The following is a 13,452-nucleotide window of genomic DNA, read 5'->3' on the forward strand; positions in this document are numbered from 1 at the left end:
CGAAGAAGGTCATTTCGTCCTTTTACTCTGACCAGGAAGGAAGACCATGTCAGAGTTTTGTTAAAAAGAAATCATACCAGCGTCATTTTATGGTCCACTAAAATATGGAAGAAAGTCATAATAGAAATCAAATCACACAGTAATGAATGAAAAGTCTTGGCTGTACTTAGGAAAATAAACATGTAGCAATAGCAATTTTACTGTAGTGATGACACATCAGGTGTGTGATTCAAAAATGACAAAAGCCAAAGAAATCTGAAATAGGACCAAATCCAGCTCTGTCTGAGATCTACAGACTTACTGGTCTTAAGGTCAGAGGGAATGCTGTGATCTCACAGTCCAATCATTTCATCCCCAAATTTAGACGTGAAGCTGCTGTTACAGCTTTTAAAATATGAAAATATATAAAGAAAAGCATAAATATTAATGTAAAGACTTCAGCTGAACAGGAATCTGCGAGATCAGTTGGTAAGTTGGCTAATTACCTACCTCTTACCAACACACAACTTCTCTCCAGTCTGAATTTGTCTAGCTGCAGGTTACAGCCATCAGCACAGGGAGATACCAGCTGGGGAACAAGTTCTTTTGTCTGACCACAAACAATAAATGCAAGATTTGTTATTATACAAAAGTAAAAAGAATTTTTGTTTTGAAAGATTAGACAACATTTCATTTCAATGGAAGAACAACTGTTTCACAGTCAGAGCTGTATTTTGGCTGCAGCTACGTTCACCTAGTCAAAAACAAACAAACAAAAACCCAAACCAAAACCCTTTTATCAGCAAGAACCACATTTGCTTACACAGAAGATCTGTCAGCAGACCAGAGTGAATAGATCAAATGGAGCTGACATGCTACTAAATTTAATATGCATCCTCATGTCTTTAAAATTCCTATCTACCCATGCATTTAAAAGGTAGTTTCGTGGCCTTCTTAAGTAATTATATTTCAATAACAGGCAAGAGTATAAACGCATGGAAACTTAACAACAAACACACTGACTGATACATAAATTAAAAACTGATTGATGGATAGATAACTTAGATGAATTGTTAAATTGGCATATGATTGGGAAAAAACAACAGATCAAATACTTGTGCAGTGTCCCAGCTCAGCAGACTGTGATGGATAGGTACCCACATTAACAGCTAAGCAGACATAACAAATGGGTAAGTGCTTGGACACTTGGGTAAGTAGCTGATACACAAACGCACAGCCAGGTGCCAGCGCCGGTGAAACGAATGGATAGGCACCAGAGTGTGAAGGAGAAATACAGAACCAGATAACGGTACGCTGGTGTATGACGACACAAACTGTCCCTCATCCCGTCACTCTCCTGGATGTCCTCCCACAGCCTGTTTCCAACCTGCTCTTGCACCGCTGGAGAAAATACCACCTCCAGTGGGGCTGATGCTACAGCCTGAGGGGACCAACACCGAGAATGCTGCCCCGGGAGAGCAGGGCTGATACTAGGGCACCAGAAAATGACTATTTCTGGAGCACGAGTATCAGAAAAAGGTGGATTGCATGTGGAGGAGCTTCTGGGAACAGCAGAGAGGACGCGGCTGTGTCCCTGAGAGCAAGCATTGATCTCTGCAATGCCGAATCCTCCCAACGGTCCAGCGCCTCACTCACCTCTTGAAGCTATGCCACTGGCTAGCGCCTGCAACTTCTCAAGTGGAAAAATGTAATTTTATTATGGCTCTTCTAGCTTCACTTTCAGCATCTGCACTGCAGCAGAGCATACAAAGAAAGGTTATGAAGAATTTCTCATTACGGCCATGGGCATAGGATTCATAACATCCCCCGGCCAACCTCCGTTTGCCTCCCTCTGTTAATAAAGCGTACGCTTGGTCCACCTGCCTCCCTGGCCCATCGCCGCGCCGCCCACAGGTGCCCCAGCCCTGGGCCAGCCAGCGCATCACCCCCTCATCCTTCAGGGATGGGAAACTCCTTCTGCTTTGCCTTCTCTAAATTCTTATTTCATGGGCACCTTCGCTTGCAAACCCGCTCTTGGAGGCCCAGAGCCGTAATTAATCCATGTCACAGGAAAGATGTAGTGTCGGTAGAATTTATGACTGGCTCTGAGCCGCCGTGATGAGCAGGGGCACCTCAGCCCCTTGTGATATAAATGCCTCTGCTAATTGGATTGCAGGAGCTAATCAGAAGCTGGAGAGAGAATGAACGCGCTCAGCCTCCCCGCTGCTGGCGTGGGCTGATAAAGCCGGCAGCTGCGCTCGGGGAGGAGGCACAGGAATTGCATCCCTGCGCGGAGCCTCGCCCGAGATGGCTATCGCGGGGTGCCCACGGCTGCCGCGGCGCGGGGTGGCCGTGCGGGCAGAGGTAGGGAGGACCGCGGTCGGCCGAGGACGGTTTCACCGCCGACCACGGGCAGATGCGCGCAGCGGTGCACGGAGGGGGTGCGCAGGCGCAGGTGGGCCCGTGAGCGGTGGGAGGCTGGTGAAAAGCTCGCACGGCCCTGGCAGGCCATCGCCGGCCAGAAGCCGTGAGCATCCCGACTGGGTGCTCTGGCAGGCAGCACCACGGGCAGCCTTGGGCCGGGCCGCCTGGCTTTGCCGTTGTAGCAGACACCGCACGGCCCTTCAGCAGTCCTTAGGGTCTCCATTGCTGACCTCAAGCATTAGAAAGGGGGCTGAATACTCAATGATCCCTATACCAAGTTTCTCGATAGCTTCGGTACATGCCTTTCCCCAGAAAGACAGAAAACCAGAGGGACGAAGGTGAAAGGAACGTGACAAGGACGCTCCTGCAGTAGGAGTAGGGTTGGCTACGCCAGGAGCAAACTGGGCAAGTGTCACCTGCTGCGTGCTCCACACACCACGTGGGCCATCAGACAGTGGGCAGACAAGCGGGAGATGGCTCCTGAGGATGGGGTCAGGATAGTCTTGAGATGGCTCCAACTCCAACCTTTACAGCATCTTCAAGCTCCGTGATCATTCCCGCCTCCCGGCCAGGGTGGACCTGCTCACGGGGAGGTGGGAAGAGCCCTGGCTGGAGAGGTCTGACCTGACTCTGCACCCGCACGTGCACAAACCAGGCGTGTGCAGGTCCCCACTGGAGAACAGGGGTTTTTTTTGCAATCCAAGGCTCTTCCACATTCAAACAGCTTTCCTGTCTTCTCCAAGACCTTCTTATTGCCCTTTATTTTGCTCTCTGCCTCCCTTTCTTGCAAATACATCGGTTCGAAAGTAAATCCTGAAAATGATGACTAAACCCACCAATCCCTCCTTACAGAAATAGTCTTCCACCTTCTTAAATCTTTTTGGAGGCGCACGGGAAAATAACCCTTGTATTTATGCAAATTTAAAAGTGGCGTGTGATGATGGAAACAAAACAGTGCTGGACTGCAGCCAAGGCATGGCACCGACGGGGCCTCTCAGCTGCTCGCCTCCCGATTCTTCAGGGGAAGCAGCTGTAGAGAAATGAAAATACAGAAGCCCCCGCGCACACCCGCCGCCGCCCGCGCACGCATTCCAGCACCCGTCACCTCGGAGGCGGCAGGACGCGGGCTCTGGCCAGGCACTGCCTGCAGCCGCTGCCCGAAGCACCCTGTCGTCCCCCACAAGCCTCCCTGTCCCGCTGTTCCCGATTCCCCTTTCAGGAATTTACAAACATTTTCCGCAGATCAATATCTGTATTGATTATTCATTGTGAGCGAGTCGTGTGTCTTTGGTGATCCAACCTGGCAGAGTGAGCAGCCAAAGGCTGCTGCAGTTACGGGGGGAAAAAAAAAAAAAGAAAAAAAAAAATCCACAGAAGGCGAGAGGGACCCAGATCTTGCTGGGTTTGCCACTGCCAGCAACGGAGACGGATGGAGAGGAAGGAAGGAAGAAAACGGGAATGGCATGAAAAGGAATGAAGAGACGAGGGAGCTGAGGAGAGAAAGCGAGAGCAGGAAAAACAAAGTCACCGCTGGAGAACTGGTGCCGGGGCACGCCGGCAGCCTGGAGAGATTCCCAGCCTCGTGCTCGCCGTTCTGCACACAGATGCGGTGGACTTATTGCTCCGGGAGCGAAAAGTGACTCACGGTTTTGGTATCTGCTACGTAAGAGCTTTGGGGGGATTCCTTGGCTGGCTGACAGAAAGGGAAGAAAGCAGCAGCAGTGAGGTAAAACGCGATCCCTTCCTCCTGCCTTCCTGGGAATACGCGTCGCCCGGGCTGGCTGGAGCAGCTCGCTGCTCGCTTATGATATGCAAAAGGAGAATAATTAAAAGCGCCAGCATCACTTGCAAAGTGAGTAAACACAAAGCCTTTCAAAACATGCTCTTCAGCTAATGAGAAGCTGTAATTTCTTATACTTAAAGGCAAAAAAGACACTGATGAGACTCAGTGGAGTGTGTGTGCATGCGCGCCTGCGTGTGTGTGCATGTGTTTGTAGATATGAGAGAATCAGTTAATTGTTGATGATGTTTAGAAAAGGGATTATGAGAAAAGACACTGAAATGATGACAGGGAACATCTTGGATCAGAGCCAAAGAAATAAAATAATCAAGGACAATCAAGCCTGCAGCTCCGGAGAAAGCGCCGACTGTTCTGCCGGGGACTTGGAAGGAATTTCCCTGCGCTGCCGAGCTGCAGCTGGAATACGTGCTTGGCACCAGGAGGGAGAACTGCAAGGAGCAGTTTGCTTGGAGCATGAAACAACAGAAGAGAGAACTATGGAGCTGTGCTATAATTCAGAGGTTAAACAGCTTTGTCTGCTTATGTGTCAGATGGAGACTCGTTTTTTGCCCACATCTGACCTGCTCTCTGAAAATGCAACTTCTGAAATCCTCTGAATACAAGCAGAAGCTGACAATTCTCCATACGCCTCTCCAGAACTGCTGTGACATTACGAAAACAAAGAAAAGGGAGCTTGAGGAATTAAGCTCTCCTGTGGCTGCAGGACCTGATGGACCTGACCATGGGAACTGGCTCCGGAATCGATTCTTCCTCAATTCTGGAAATCGGAAATGCCTTACTCCGGGTGGGGGGTTGCAGCTCACTGCCTCCAAACACACAGGAAAGGTGACAGTCATCGGGAATACCAAGAGCAAGCTTTCCTTCCCACCTGGGCATCTGATTGCTGTCCTGAACGAATGGATTTTAATAAATGTTGGCTTTCTCTTGGGCTGAGGTTGGGTGGGGAGAGAGGATAGAGGGAAATTTAAACCATCTTGCGACTGCTATGTTGTAAGTGAGCTACAAAAATGCCATCTCTTTGTTTTGGATGTTAAACTCCGTCTTACTTCATTGTTGCTGAATTTTGGCACGTTACACTCTGGGCTTCTCCAGCAGCAGAAACACATGGTCTATTAAAGTGGGAATCTTTGGGGACGCGGAGGCAGAGAAACAAGCCAATCATACATGGCTTTTCCACATTTCATGTTTTTCAGCATTTGCAGAAAGCTTTTCGGATGGTATGTATGTGTGCGTGCGCCAGGGAGGGCGGGAGGGGGAGAGGGGGTGCGCAAGAGGGGGAGCGAGCGCATGGCAGGAGCAGGCACGATGTTGGGGTATGTCTGTCATGGATGCAGCGCGCGGTCCGTGCTGCCAGGCAGACACCCCTTCCCCTGCGCCGGGGCTCTGCCGAGCCTGCTCAGACCTGAGCTGAATGTTAAACGCAGAGGACTAGATTAGCATACTAACCAAGTCGTGTCAACCCCCGGCAATCAGCAAATGGCCATCTCCTCGCTACAGCCGGCGCGGCAGAGCCTGCCAGACGCTTAACCGTGTCCTTTGTCAGATCACTTTTTATGTTTGTATTTAGCTTTTGTTTTCCAATCAGACCCTAGAAATTCATTAACAAGAATGAAAGGCAGAGATGCAAAAACCTATAATGAAAACAAATGATCTATTGAAACAGTGCTCAGGCTGAAAGGAGGGGTCTCTCAGCGCTGGGACCAGAAGAGAAGAAAATCCTGCAGCCTAGAAAATGCCTGGACACATGCATGTCCTTTCCTGTGCCAAGGCTCCAAGGAGACAGTTGCTACAAAGCCAGTGGTCTGCGTAAGGATGTTGTAGCATTGTCTTTACAGAGCCTCAAAGAAATGCCAGCAACCGGCCAAAAAGAGAAGTCGTCATTGTTCCTGCTCTGGCTGCTGTTAATATCGTAATTACTACTGCTGCTACTAGACGGGCTTTAATGAGAAAAAAAGTTTCTGTGCCTGTAAACATGAACTTTTCAAATCATTTGAGTTCATTCACATCATTCCTCCTGTTCTGAAACAGCAGCAGTGGTCCTGCAGCTGAAGAGCAAGGGCAGCCCCCGAAGGGAGGGCACGCCGTCCGTGTGTGCTGCAGGTGACACCGGGGACGAGGCGCTGCCTCCATGCCCGGCAGCTTCAGCACACAGCCTGGCCAGCAGCAGGGATGCTAGACCTGGTGCGGCAGGCGGTTCAGATGTCTTCATCTCCTGTGTTATTTCTTAAACAAATTATTTCACGAAAGTTAACGTCCCCTAAACTGTCATATGGTTGTGGAGAATAAAAAGATTTAATCCAAGCATGGCCTTTTTATCAGGATCTATCAAATAAGGGAAAACTTGAAATAATCTGTGGTGTATGATTTTTATTTTTAAGTGTTGTGTGGGGGCTTTAAATATCAGAGAGGCATAGCTTACATATTTGTCAGGCTGATATCCTGGATTTTTAGGCAAATACGAATGTGGAGAGGAGGAATATGTGATCAGCCCCAAAGCCCCCCGTGCAGTCTGAGTGTGCAAGTCTGGGAGGTCAAACCCAGGGACAGAGCCTGCCTGCACAGCCCGGGGGTACTCGCCCTGCTGCTCACGTCCAAGTGCAGCAGCCTGAATGCAGCAGCATCCCTGAATGTGTGTCACTGTCACAAACTTCTGGGAAGCAGGAATGTTAGCAGGGGAAAAGGAAAATGTGTTTCAGCCCCCATTGTCATTTTGTCCTCTACTCTTACTGCAGGCTGGGTGATAGGAGCAAAGGCTCTTGGGCTCTGTGTGTGTCCAGTGAGGTATCTCCACTAATTCCAGCTGATTTACTCCAGCTGAGAACCTATAGCTTAAATGTTTTAAAGATAGATAACTTAAAAGATTTTATCTGTTGAAGAAATTGGAAGAAAATCTCTCATGCATTTCAACACCTGCCATACATCCACATCTTCCAGTAAGGAAAACAACAAGCAAATTGGCTAACGTTTACGGAAACCTCTCTAATTTATACATGGTAAGGACATGCTGGATAATCTTAATCAGTATAGTTTAATCTACCTTCACAATTCGATAAACAACCTGAAACCATTAAGAATCTTCCAAATTTATCCTAGACTACAACCAGTCCTTACCATTAAACTTTAAATTGTAAACACTGCAAATAGTGGTGAAATGTTTGCTGCTTGCTAGGGATTCCTACTGACCACAGCTGGGCTATTTATGATGTGGGACCAGAGGGTTTTGGAGCCACTGAAATAAAACCGTATTTTCACAGTAGCTTCTGAAAGAGCCTTGTGCCAGTCAAAAAAAAAAAAAAAAAGTATTTTGGGAAATCACACGAGAACTGTCTATCATATATGCCAGCATATCACCCAGGTAATGAACTACAAATACATTCCCACTGCTTTTTCACTCTTGAAATAAAATAGAGGAAAGTTACTAAAAATATGTTACACTCTTATGCTAGAAGATCAAGACATACTGAAACTGAAGAACAAACCTGGAAAAATCTTAGCAAATAGAAAGGCTATAGCTTTGGGGGGGGGAATCTCTTAGTTGAGATGTTCATCAGTAATTAAGGATGTTTCTCACCTCCTCAATGAACAGAACAGACTTTAGGCAGTACCTGCCAACCCCAGAAACAAACAAGGATTTTCCAGCCTTTTCTTTGCTGTCAGTAAAACCTGCAATTCAGAGCATGTGCTCCACTGCCTGATTGCAAAATAAGCCTGTCTCCCTGAAGGAGAAAGCTGCAGTGCAAATGTTATTTGCCCTCTGATATGGAAGCATGAATGTCTCTGGATGTAGCAGCTCCCATGGCCACAAACCAAACCAGCCTGGCAGAGGCGAACTCGGCTGCCAACCAGCCCCTGTCCTCCCTCTGGACGGGGGGACGCTGTGCCCTGTGATTTTCCCCGGGTGCGTCCACACCACGTGCTTTAAGTGCAGCCGGGCCGGTGCCACGGCAGCAATACAGAGGATTTAGAGTGCAGGATCTGATAGGAACTTCAGTGGGCTGATGTAGTGCCCTGGAAAACAAGAATATTCCTATCAAGCTTCTCCTCTGACCTGGAATCTTTGAAGGCAGGCTCTGTTACTCCTTGTTTGTTCCAGCAGGTGTTAAAAAGAAATCCCAGTGATATGAAAGGATGTGACTTGCCAGCTTCAGAAAATGAGAGTTCTGGGTGTTATTAACAAATGCCCCTTGTACTCTGAAATACAGTGTTGGTCATACTTTCTCCGCTTTCTTCGCACTTACTGAAGAGCAGTTAGCCAATAAACAGGTCATTATAGTAATATCCTATAATAAAATCTATGACAACTATAGCAGCAATATGAACAATGGCATTTTCCTCACCACGCGAGGTTGAAATCAAAGCCTTCAGTTTAATAACCAAGTCTATTCTAGATCCAAAGGGAAAACTAAGACTAGCATGGAGAAGAACGTTCCTTTTTACAAGAGAAGGTAACGGAGCTGTATTCTACTGACACTACTCGGTCTTCACAGAACCAAAATTGTTGATTTTCCTTCCTGCAGCTGGTTAAAGATTTGGGTCTCTTCTGGAGGCAAGTGAGCCTTACAGTATCTTGCCCTTTAGTAAAATAAAATTGTACCAGCTGTACAATTTTTAAAAGTTACAATTCTGCTAAACAAATGCCAGTTTTCACATGGACATTTAGAAGTACTATTTTCCTCTTAAGGCTTTCTCCTTGCCAAACTTTAGTCTAACTGTTCAGTGCTTATGTAGCTTAGAACTATTTCTTAGTAACAGAAATTTGTACTCCTGCATCGTTATCCTGAAATACAGCACAGTTTTGCTTAAACTGAAAACTCATCTCAGGAGGAAAATCACTGCTTGAAAATGAAAGTTTCTAACAATTAAGAGAAAGCTAAAAAACAGTGGATACAGTGAAAACGGATATGTACCCTGGATTCTAGCAACTATACAACTTCTACACGTTTGTCCTACAAATAAATTAAATATAATAATATTGTGATTATCAGTAAAACCACGGGCACAGCTACCTGCTTGCTTAGTGCTGTTTGTGCATACCTAGGTACTATAAACTAAACAGGCTTCTATCTTATTTCCACTTGTGTGAAGTATTTCCCTACTAATCCCGTACGGCTTGCTTTTCGCCATGTACACTTGCCTCTTCAATAGAGTTAAACCTGCAGTTTAAATTAACTAAGATGCTCAAGCCAACCATCCACAAAGTTGTTTCACCCATATACCAGTGTCTGTTTGGTTTGGGTTTGTTTCACTTTCTCATAGTCCCATCTTCCCACTCTACGGCCAAGCTAATGAAGTTGTGAGGTTGGGGGATTTCCTGAGCATACTGCTACTTTTTCTGCCACAGTCTTTAATTAAAACAGTAAACAGATTGGTCCCAAAATGGATTCCATTTGTAGATGTTGGATGTCTTTAAAGAATACTTACAATTTACATTAAAACAAAATTAGTCAAAACATAATAGAGTGGGAAAAGTCACAATCAACCGCACGTGTTCTCTCTCCAAAATGTTTCAAAATTTCTCCATTTCAGCCTCCTTTATCTTCCTTTCTCTTCTACCTCTCTTACCTTTCCCATCTTTCCCTCTCATTCTCAGACCAAAGTCAAGAATATTGACCTCAGGGAAGGTGGGATTTCAGCGTTAATATTCCTCACCCAAATCTTTGGATTCAGTTTACAACATCTGAAGAACAACATGCATCCCTCCCCCCCAAAGTATACCAAGGCCTGAAAAGTTTCCTGATTAAATGGGAAAAAGTAGATGCTTTCCTCAGGATCCTCTGAGATATTAAGAGCACAAAGAGAATGAATGTCTTCGCCCATAACAGAATTTCCCAAGGTTTCCATTTAATTTATGTCTGATGATTCTCAAGAAATTGAAGTGTGCACTCACATTGTAAACAAAATACTTCAGATAAAAACATATGAAGAAAGCAAGAGAGAAAGCTTCCTTAAAGGATAAAAAAAAACTCAAAAGCAAATACAGGAAAAAATCTAACTCCAGACTTACACTTCTCATTTTTTCATCTAGATAGAGGATACTGATGAGTATTTTTTGAAGTCTACCATTAATCTTTCTATTGCTATCGATATTACACAAGGTTAGTTTGATATTACAGAGTATCCCAGATATTATGAATGACTTTATAATGGCTCAAGATATACAGATATATTAAAACTAGGTACTTTACAGAGACTCAGTGAATTCTAGTTACATAAAAATTAATTCTGAATGAAATTACTACATTTGGACAACAGGTACTTTTTCAGTGCCAAATCTAATAGTGAAGAGACTAGTAGGAAGAGAGGGGATATTTTTTCCCGCATTCAGGAAGATGTTTTTTCTGCCAGCACATCATTTACCATAGTTTTGGGAAACTGAATATCTAAGAATTGAAACAGACCATCCGAATATGATTTACTTTCAACAATTCACATACAAACTGAAACAGGCCAGGAGTCTCGTTATTTTCTCTTCGTTCCTTATCCCCGTTTGACTATGACAGAAATTCAAGGGACAGTTTTCCTGCTAAGAAGATTAAGCCAAGGGCACTAATCATTTGGCCTGTTATTTAATGACAGAAACTAACAGTTAGGGTCAACATAAATAATTAAATAACAGAGCCCTGATGGTTCCTCACCAGCCCACAAAGAACTATAGCCTGACAAGGTATTAGCTTGCAGACATCTGGGGGAGGGAAAAAAAAAATAAAAAAAATCTATGGATTGTCTTGTTCAAAAAACACCTTTTCATTCATCTTACTGCATTGAAAATAAGATGAGCCAACATTACTGACCAGCAAGCCAGGTGCTAAGAAATACTTCATGCAGATGGCATTTATAAAAAAAACCATAGAGCCATTAGAAGAAAGAGCAAGCAAACACTGCTGTTCACCAGAAAGGCAGAGGGTAAGTGACACAAAGAACTTTCAAATCTCTGCCTGAGAACAGCATGGTTGTATTACATGTAATCACATCTCTTTTAATCCATGTTATTTACATTACACATCCCAGGAGGGCTACCAACACAAAAATCACTTCTACAAGGCTTAAGAAAATTAGGTCATAGAAGATCTCCCTACCTCAGTATGGAAATGCGGAGCTGATGTCACAAGATTCAATGCCAACAAGTGGAGCAGGGGAGATGGTTCCTATTCAGACCAGAAGTTGTTGGTACAAACTCTCCAGATCAATGCCTGCAAATGAAAGAACATGAAGTATATAAAGAATCCTGAAGAATTTGGAATAATGCAGCAAAAGAACCAGAAGTTTGTTTACAGCATGGAGTTGTTAATATTTTTTATCTGTGTTCAGCTCCAACTCAGTCAACATTCCCAACCATTCTACTTCTCCTGCAACTGAAAGCCGACCTGTAGCATCTTTATATGATAGGTACATTTTGCATTCAACAAAACAGACAGCTGCACTTTCCAGTGCACTTTCCAGCTTCCTGGCTTAATATAGAAAAGACTGTATCACCGACATTTAGATGGCCTTGCCAATGGAAAACCTACAAGTTTATCTGTACCATAGACTCTGACTCGTCCATTAGCAAAGATGGAAGTTCTGCGGTCTTATTTTTCTGTTTTAACCACTGCAGTTCAGTACTGTTTCTCACGTAACAAGCAGGGGAGTAGATGTATAAGGAAGGAAAACAAACACAATGAAGAGTTAGGAGAAACAGTTGGATTCATGAGAAGCCTTCTGCTTCCCAAAGAAAAGCATCACTTTCCGGGCACAGCTTGGCATCCAAATGGATGTGTGATGCAACCAATGTCAGGAGGTCTCCAGGATGGGAACTCTTCCATTCCGGTGGTGGTTCTTGTTACAGTCACACCTCTACAGCTGTCAGGAATTTATGAATAGGAATTACAGAAGCCTAGTGAAATAATGTTTGCCTCTCCCCAGTTCGTTACTCCTCTGTCTACATTCTACACTTGAATGCATTTTACCATTTTCTTTCTTGGCAAGAGTCTTGTCTGACTACTTGAATACCAGCCTTGGTCTTGGATTGCATCTGACAGGGAGAAAAAGCACACAGAACTCTAGCATGGGCTTGGGAGAGAAATCCTGGCCAGCTGATTGTTATATCATTACGGGGTCGCTCTGCAGCCAAGACTGCAACCTGCCAGTCTGCAAATCCAGGTCACGGGCAGAGATGATGATGCCTCCTTCCCACCCTGACTTAGGGAACTTTAGCCTGAAAGTGAGTGGTGCACGACACAACTATGGGACACGAACGTGTGTGAGACACGACAGGTGAAAGGCTAAAATGGCACGGATTCAAAGCTTGAAACATAAACAACAGAAAAAGGAAGCTATTTGAAATAAAAAAGATACTTTCAGAAAAATGGAAGTTGTTTCCAAACAATGAAAATAGAAAAGGACATAAATCTAGCAAGCTAAATGCAAAACCACGATAAGGCAAGCCAAAACAGGTCCCAAAGAACAATTGTTAAGAGTTATGAAAGCTAATAAAAACTTTTCGAACACAAAAGCAGGAAACCTGTCAGTCACCTAGCTCAGCTGATAGATGATCAAGACATAAAGGGAGGAATTAAGAAAGATAAGGACACAGCAGCAAAATTAAATTAATTCTTTGCACTGATGTTCACTATGGAGGAGGTCAGGAAGGTTCATACGCCAGAGCAACAAATCGCCAGAGGCAGACAGTACTCCCTCAAGAGTTTTAAAAGAGCTCCAATATGAAATAGCTGAACTTTCTTTCTTCCTTTGTGTCAGAGGATCGGAAGGTGACAAATCTTTAAAACAGGCTTTAGGAGCGATCATGGGAATTAGAGACCAGAATGTCAGATTTCTAGAACACGCAAAATGGTAGAAAACTGTCGGACCAGTCTGAATTAGCAGAGATGAGTAAACATGGTGTCTTGGGGAGGAGTCTCAAAGCCAAGAGAAGAGTTTATACATATAGATCTGAGTTGTCTGATGGAGGAAACAGCCCTGCTAATACAGGAGATTTGGTCTGATATAGCGGAATCAGATTTTCCAAAAGCTTTTCTAGAACATCCCTCACTAAAGGTTCTTAAGGAAACTAAACTGTCATGGAGTAAGGAGGATTAATCTTCCTGTGAATTCCCAATAAAAAGATAGGGAAAAAAGCGTACAAACACAACGTTAGCAAGGGATGGGAGCAGAAATTCTGCGCTGCTTCAGCGTACTCATAAATAACCTGGAAAGAGGAGATAGTAAAGTGACACACAGATAATGACGTTAACACGCAGAGTTTTTCAGTG

The 13,452-nt window shown here is 44.7% G+C and overlaps 1 protein-coding gene across 1 annotated transcript in view; it reads right to left on the reverse strand.

The window, feature by feature from the left end:
• Window positions 1-13,452, reverse strand: part of ZFHX3 (zinc finger homeobox 3) — a 549,811-nt gene that overhangs the window by 264,072 nt on the left and 272,287 nt on the right. The window contains exon 3 of the mRNA XM_041125823.1: window positions 11,281-11,394. The gene's annotated coding sequence lies outside the window, so the exon portion shown is untranslated. The remainder of the gene's footprint in view (window positions 1-11,280; window positions 11,395-13,452) is intronic.

The sequence above is a fragment of the Aquila chrysaetos genome, chromosome 9 (assembly GCF_900496995.4).
Source record: "Aquila chrysaetos chrysaetos chromosome 9, bAquChr1.4, whole genome shotgun sequence".
Taxonomy (NCBI): Eukaryota; Metazoa; Chordata; class Aves; order Accipitriformes; family Accipitridae; genus Aquila; species Aquila chrysaetos.